The 7,554-nt window shown below is 45.3% G+C and overlaps 1 pseudogene; it reads left to right on the top strand.

Moving 5' to 3' along the window:
- The first annotated feature begins 1,146 nt into the window (after positions 1–1,146).
- Positions 1,147–1,818, top strand: LOC142841630 (mortality factor 4-like protein 2; annotated as a pseudogene).
- Positions 1,819–7,554: the final 5,736 nt, after the last annotated feature.

Genomic DNA, 7,554 nt, shown 5'->3' on the forward strand with positions numbered 1-7,554 from the left:
CATCAAAGAAAGATAACTCTGCAAAGAGAGGACCCTCACCTGGAAAAGATCGCCCCACAGGGAGAGGTCACCCTCAGAAGAACAGCTGCCCTGCAGAGGAGGGTCTGTCAGTTGACAGGGCTAGCTCAGCAGCAAGAAGACCCTTTGTAGGTGAAGAACATCCTTCAGGGAGTGTTCACCCCATTAATAGCCAATGTGCTGATGAGCATCATTCATCCGAGAAGGGTAACTCTGTAAATAAAGGACCCTCTCCTGGAAAAGACTGCCTCACAAGGAGGCGTCGCCTCAGAAAAAGTTATCCTGTAGAGGAGGGTTACTCATTCGATTGGGGTAACGTGGCTGCAAGAGGACCTTCTGCAGCTGAAGATCACCATGCAGGGAGGGGTCACCCTCAGAAGAAAAGCTGCCCTGTAGAGGAGGGTCATTTAGATGAAAGGGATAGCCCGGCAGCAGGAAGACCCTTTGCAGGTGAAGATCGCCCTGCAGGGAGTGGTCAGCCCATCAAAACCTACTGGGCCAAAGAGAGTCATTCATCGGAGAAGGTTATCCCTGCAGAGAGAGGACCCTTAACAGGAAAAAAGGGTCATTCAGTTGACAGGGCTGACTATGCAGACAGAGGATCCTTTGCAGCAAAAGATTGCCCCACACGAAGAGGTCAGGCTCCAAAAAAATCTACCTTCCAGAGGAGGATTGCTCACTGGAAAGGGGTAACTATGTACAGGAAGAACCCTCTGCAGGGAAAGATGACCCCACAGGGATACATAGGGCTCCAAAGAAAAGCCAACATGCAGAGAAACATCTACCTGCTCTGGGAATCTGCCCTCCCCAAACAAGTTGTCCTGCAGAGAAAAGCCTATCTTCCCAGTGCTCTACAGAGAAAATGCATGCTGGGAAGAGAGTTCACTTTGTTGAGAAAACATGCCCTGCAGAGAGAGAACTCTCTGCCGAGCAAGGTCCGATGGAAAAGAAAGTCATCTGTTTTGAGAAAATTCATTCTGGGGAGAGAGGTCAGTCTTCCCAAAGCAGCTACACGGATGTGAAAGGTAACAGAGTAGAGAGCAGGTACCCTGTGGGGAAAAGTCATCACTCCATGGAAAAAAAGCTTTCCTGTGGATAAAACCATCTTCTTCAGGATCTGCACCTAACATGCTAGTGCCAAAGAACATGCAGAATGTTCAAGAAAACAGAGTTGGCAGTGGTACCAGCACAGTACCACAGATTCCTCACCAGAATGTGGCTGGGACTGTCACCACTGGTCAATCTGGGCAGGCAGGGAAGGTGAGAATGAGAGTTGAATTGAAGTTGCCTGATGAACTTAAGCCATGTCTTGTTGAGGACTGGGAACTGATAAACAAACATAAGCAGTTATTCCAACTCCCTGCTGAGAAGAATGTAGATACTATTCTTGCGGAGTATGTCACTTTTGTGAAATCACAGGGAAAGCCTGATAATAGATAATATTCTGTTGATGAACTTGTATATGGAATAAGAGAGTACTTCAACAGGATGCTGGGCACCCAGCAGCTCTGCCAGTTTGAAAAGCTCCAGTTTGCTGAAATCCACCTGGCTTATCCTCATATTCCAATGTCTCAGGTTTATGGGGCTCCACACCTCCTACGATTATTTACTCAAATTGGGACTGTATTGACCCATTCCCTCCTTAGTAGGCATAGTCTTATGTGAGTGTCTACCTATCTGTATCATTTCCCTAAATACCTAGCTGAGAATTCCACTTCTCTATTCACTGCCAGCAATTACAAACTGACTGCCAAGCCCTGTGAGGGTCAGCTGACCACTCTCTGTTATTACCTGGATTAGTAAACATTTCTATGTTTGCTCTTTTTATTGTAGTTGTTCTTGAAAATTGTCAGAGTATACCAGGACTTAATATTTCAGTTTGCTTATTGTGAACAGAAATAAAAATACTAAATGCTTTATCAGTATTTCAACAACAAATGTTCACTAAAAGAAGTTGTGTTGTTTATTTGACAACATTGCTTGAATGTTGGTATTTCTATTCTTATGCATTATGAGTTTCTAGTAGGTGTTCATATTACATGATAACACACACTCATTCCTAGTGCTGGAAGTTCCACATAATGGATATGCTCCAAACATATGCATACACATAATTTACCACTTTGGAAATCAGTGTGGTGGTTTCTCAGGAAACTGAAAGTCAACCTACCTCAGGATCCAGCAATTCCACTTTTGGAATATACCCAAGAGATGCTCTATCATACTACAGAAGCATTTGTTCAACTATGTTCATAACAGCACTATTTGTAATAGCCAGAACCTGGAGACAGCCTACGTGCCCCTCAGTAGAAGAATGGATAAAGAAGGTGTGGTACACTTTAGAGTTCTACTCAGTGGCAAAAAACGATATCTTAAATTTTGCATGCAAATGTATAGACTTTACTGAGTGAGATAACCCCAACCCAAAAAGATGAATATGGTATGTACTCACTCATAAGTGGATTCTAGAAAGGACATTGAACCTATAATTCATGATCCTTAAAAAGCTAAATAAGAAGGTGAACCCAAATAAAAACATATATTTATCCTCCTGGATATTGGAAGTAGACAAGATTGCCAGGCAAAAGTTGGGAGCAGGGGGGGTGGGGATGGGTTGGGGAGAAGGGGAGATGGGGAGAGGGAAGAGAGAAGGGGAGAATTGGGGAGAGCTTGGGGGAATGGGATGGTTGAGATGAAGGAAGGGTGGATATGGAAGCAGGGAAGAAGATATTATTAAGGGAGCAATTTTAGGGTTGACAAGAGACTTGGCTCTAGAGGGCTTCTGGTGTCCAAGGAGATGTCCCTAGCTTGTTCCTTGGGCAGCAGAGGAAAGGGTGCCTAAACTGGCCTTATCCCATAGCCACACTGATGAATATCTTGCATATCACCATAGAACCTTCATCTGGTCATGGATGGAGATAGAGACAGAGATCTATATTGGAGCACTAGACTGAGCTCCCAATGTCCAGATGAAGAGCATAAGGAGGGGGAACATGAAAAAAAAAGTCAGGACTGTGAGGGGTATGTCCACCCATGGAGACAGTGGGACTGATCTTATGGGAGCTCACCAAGGCCAGCTAGACTGGGACTGAATGAGCATGTGATCAAATTGGACTTTCTGAATGTGGCTGACAATGAGGGCTGAAAGAGAAGCCAATGATAATGGCACAGGGTTTTGATTCTACTGCATGTACTGACTTTTTGGGAGCCTAGTCTGTTTGTATGCACACCTTCCTAGATCAGGATGGAGGGGAAAGGACCTTTGACTTCCCACAGGGCAGGGCACCCTGACTTCTCTTAAGACTGGAGAGGGAGGGGGAGGTAAATGGGAGGAGGGGAGGAGGTGGAAATATTTATAAATATATAAATTAGAAAAGAAAAATAAAAGGATTGGAGATATAACTAAGGAGGGCCTGGGTTTACTCCTTGGTTTCAAAAGTGAAAGAAAGAAGAATAATAGGAAGGACTGAGGAGAAGGAAAAAGAAGGATTGGTATAAATGAAAGGGGGACTAGAGAGGGGGAGTTGTTGAGGGGGAGGTAGTGAGGGTAGAAGAGAAGTAGGTTAAAAGAAGAAGAGGGGAAGGAAGAAAAGGATAGTTAGAGGAGGAAAAAGAGGAGGAGAAGAAAGAGGAGGGGGAGGAGAAAGACAAGATGGGGAGGAGAAGGAGGAAGAAAAGTAGGAGGGGGAGAAGAAAATGGAGGAAGAAGAAAAGAGTGGGAGGAGAGGGAGAAGGGTAATTAAGAAAAGGAAATGAAAGAAAAGAGGAGGAGTGGGGCAGGAGGTGTAGCAAGAGAAGAAGAGCCGAAAGAGAGAATGAAGAGGGAAAGGGGAAGGATAAGGAATGGAGGGATTGAGAAGAAGAGGAGAAAGAGTAGAGAGAGGAGGAGAGGAGAGGTAGAAGGGAAGGTGAGGGAGGAGGAACAGAGGAGGAGAGGTGAGGGAGGAGAGTGAAGAAGAGAGTAAAGGAGAGGGAAGAGAAGAAAAGGAAGGAGGAGAAGGATAAAGGAAGAAGAGGTGAAGGAAAAAGAAGGATGGAGAAAGAGGATGAAAAGGAGAAGGAAGTTAAGGAGAGAGGAAGATGAGAAGGTGAGGGAGAAGAAGGAGGAAGAGGAAAATAGAGGAGGGGAAAAGGAGAAGGAAGAAAAAAAGAGAGGAGGAGGGGAGAAGGAAGAGACAGAGGGAAATGAAGAATATAGAAAGGAAGGGGTGAGGTAAGGGATGAGGAAGAAAAGTAAGGGAAGAAGGATAAAGGAGAAAGGAAAGGGTGGTAGAAGAGGAAAATAACAGAATGTGGAACATAAGCAGAGACAAGACAGAGAGGAGAAGGAAAGGAGGAAAGGGAGGAGTAGAAAAATGGAATAAGAAAGGAGAGGAAGAGAAAGAGGAAAGGAAGATAACATGAGGGAAATACAGAAGGAGGGGCATTAGGAAGAAAAGTCATCGAGGATGAAGAAAAAGAGAACACAGAAGACATGGTAGCAAAGGAAAGGGGGAGAAGGTAAAGGAGAAGAAGTAGGGGAAGGAGGATGGAGAGAGAAAGTGGGGAGGAAACAATAGGAGGAAGAGGATAAGGAAAAAGGGCAAGGGAGAGAAAAGAAAGAGAATGAAGAGGAAGAAGAGGAATAGTAGAAAGGTTAGTAGAAGGAGTTAGAGAAGGAGGGAGAGAGCAGGGAGGAGAGGGTGAGAAAGAGGAGGATGGGGAGGAGGGAGAGTGCTGGGTTCAAACCATAGCTTTGTGCAGTCATGGTTGGGAGGGAAACAGAGAGAGCATGGGCAGGACCAAAGGTGGATCATGATCGGCCATTGTACATTGTGCATTGGGGAAACGACACCCTGGAGGCTGTGTCAGTGGAGAGCTTGCTTATCTAGAGAGGCAAGGGACATTTTTACTCTAGGAAGAATGGATTCTTGGGAATATGTGGTGAAATGTCATCAGTTTTGGGCAATAACATTGAGGGTGCTTCATTTGTGTACTCAGAGGTAGGAGGGCCCAGAGGAATGAACCATCATCGGAAATCCAGCCTGGGCTGTTTCAGTGGTCAGATAAGCAGTGACCAGTGCTATGATTGTTCATCTCTTTAAGAGACAAGCCACGCCCACACCCTGTAGCTCCTCCCTCCCTCACCATCTTGACTCTCTCTGTTCCTTTTCCCACTCTCGCTTTCTTTCTCTCTCTCTCTCTGCCCTCTTCTCATTCTCTCTCTCCTTCTCTCCCTTTTCCTTCCCATCCATAATTCAACTAATAAATATCCAATTATATTCTGTATGATGTGTCTGTCCATGTGCCTCCCACCCGCCACCTGCCCACACCACTCACCACTGGGAACTTGCACCTTCTCCAGGAACTTGCACTTTCCGGGGACTCATCGTCTGCGGGACCAGCCTATTGACACATTTATTTATTTTTTATTATTTTTTTTATTGAGAAAAGGAAAAAAAAACAAGTTTCTGCCTCCTCCCAGCCTCCCATTTCCCTCCCCCTCCTCCCACCCTTCTCCCCTCCTCCCACCCTTCTCCCCCTCCCCCTACTCCTCTCCCCCTCCCTCTCCAGTCCAAAGAGCAGTCAGGGTTCCCTGCCCTGTGGAAAGTCCAAGGTCTGCCCCCCTCCGTCCATGTCTAGGAAGGTGAACATCCAAACTGGCTAGGCTCCCACAAAGCCAGACCATGAAGTAGGGTCAAAACCCCGTGCCATTGTCCTTGGCTTCTCATCAGTCCTCATTGTTCGCCATGTTCAGAGAGTCCGGTTTTATCCCATGCTTTTTCAGTCACAGTCCAGCTGGCCTTGGTGAGCTCCAAATAGATCAGCCCCATTGTCTCAGTGGATGGGTGCACCCCTCATGGTCCCGACTTCCTTGCTCATCTTCTCCCTCCTTCTGCTCCTCATTGGGACCTTGGGAGCTCAGTCCAGTGCTCCAGTGTGGGTCTCTGTCTCTATCTCCATCCATCACCAGATGAAGGTTCTATGATGATATGCAAGATATTCGTCAGTATTGCTATAGGATAGGGTCATTTCAGGTTCCCTATCCTCAGCTGCCCAAGGAACTAACTGGGGATATCACCATGGGCTCCTGGGAGCCACTCTAGGTTCAAGTCTCTTGCCAACCCTAAGGTGGCTCCCTTAACTAAGAATTGTGCTTCCGTGCTCCCCTGTCCAAACTTCCTTTATCCCAATCCTGCTGTTTCCCCAAGTTCCCCCCTCCTTCCCTTCTCACTTTTCTCTCCCCATCACCCCCTACCCCCATCCCACCCCACCCCCAAGATCCCAATTTTCTCCCTGGCAATTTTGTATACTTCCCATAGCCAAAAGGATAACTATATGTTTTTTCTTGGGTTCACCTTCTTACTTAGTTTCTTTAGGTTTACCAATTGTAGTCTCCGTGACCCTTATTTATGGCTAGAAACCAATTATGAGTGAGTACATCCCATGTTCATCTTTTTGGGTCTGGGATACCTCACTCAGTATAGTGTTTTCTATTTCCATCCATTTGCATGCAAAATTCGAGAAGTCATTGTTTTTTACGGCAGCGTAGTACTCTAATGTGTATATATTCCATACCTTCTTCATCCATTCTTCCATTGAAGGGCATCTAGGTTGTTTCCAGGTTCTGGCTATTACAAATAATACTGCTATGAACATAGTTGAACAAATGCTTTTGTCATATGATAGGGCATCTCTTGAGTATATTCCCAAGAGTGGTATTGCTGGGTCCAGGGGTAGGTTGATCCCGAATTTCCTGAGAAACCGCCACACTGCTTTCCAGAGTGGTTGCACAAGATTGTATTCCTACCAGCAATGGATGAGGGTTCCCCTTCCTCCACAGCCTCTCCAGCAAAGGCTATCCTTGGTGTTTTTGACTTTAGCCATTCTGACAGGTGTAAGATGATATCTCAAAGTTGTTTTGATTTGCATTTCCCTGATTGCTAAGGAGGTTGAGCATGACCTTAAGTGTCTTTTGGCCATTTGAAGTTCTTCTGTTGAGAATTCTCTGTTCAGTTCAGTGCCCCATTTTTTAATTGGGTTAATTAGCATTTTAAAGTCTAGTTTCTTGAGTTCTCTATATATTTTGGAGATCAGACCTTTGTTTCCTGCGGGGTTGGTGAAGATCTTCTCCCAGTCAGAAGGTTGCCTTTTTGTCTTAGTGACAGTGTCCTTTGCTTTACAGAAGCTTCTCAGTTTTAGTAGGTCCCATTTATTCAATGTTGCCTTTAATGTCTGTGCTGCTGGGGATATACATAGGAAGCGATCTCCTGTGCCCATCTGTTGTAGGGTACTTTCCACTTTCTCTTCCATCAGGTTCAGTGTGGTCGGGCTGATATTGAGGTCTTTAATCCATTTGGACTTGAGTTTTGTGCATGGTGATAGATATGGGTCTATTTTCATTCTTCTACATGTTGACATCCAGTTTTGCCAGCACCATTTGTTGAAGATGCTTTCTTTCTTCCATTGTATACTTTTAGCTCCTTTATCGAAAATGAGGTGTTCATAGGTTTGTGGGTTAAAATCCGAGTCTTCTATATGATTCCATTGGTCGAC

This window comes from Microtus pennsylvanicus, chromosome X, assembly GCF_037038515.1.
Source record: "Microtus pennsylvanicus isolate mMicPen1 chromosome X, mMicPen1.hap1, whole genome shotgun sequence".
NCBI classification, from domain to species: Eukaryota; Metazoa; Chordata; class Mammalia; order Rodentia; family Cricetidae; genus Microtus; species Microtus pennsylvanicus.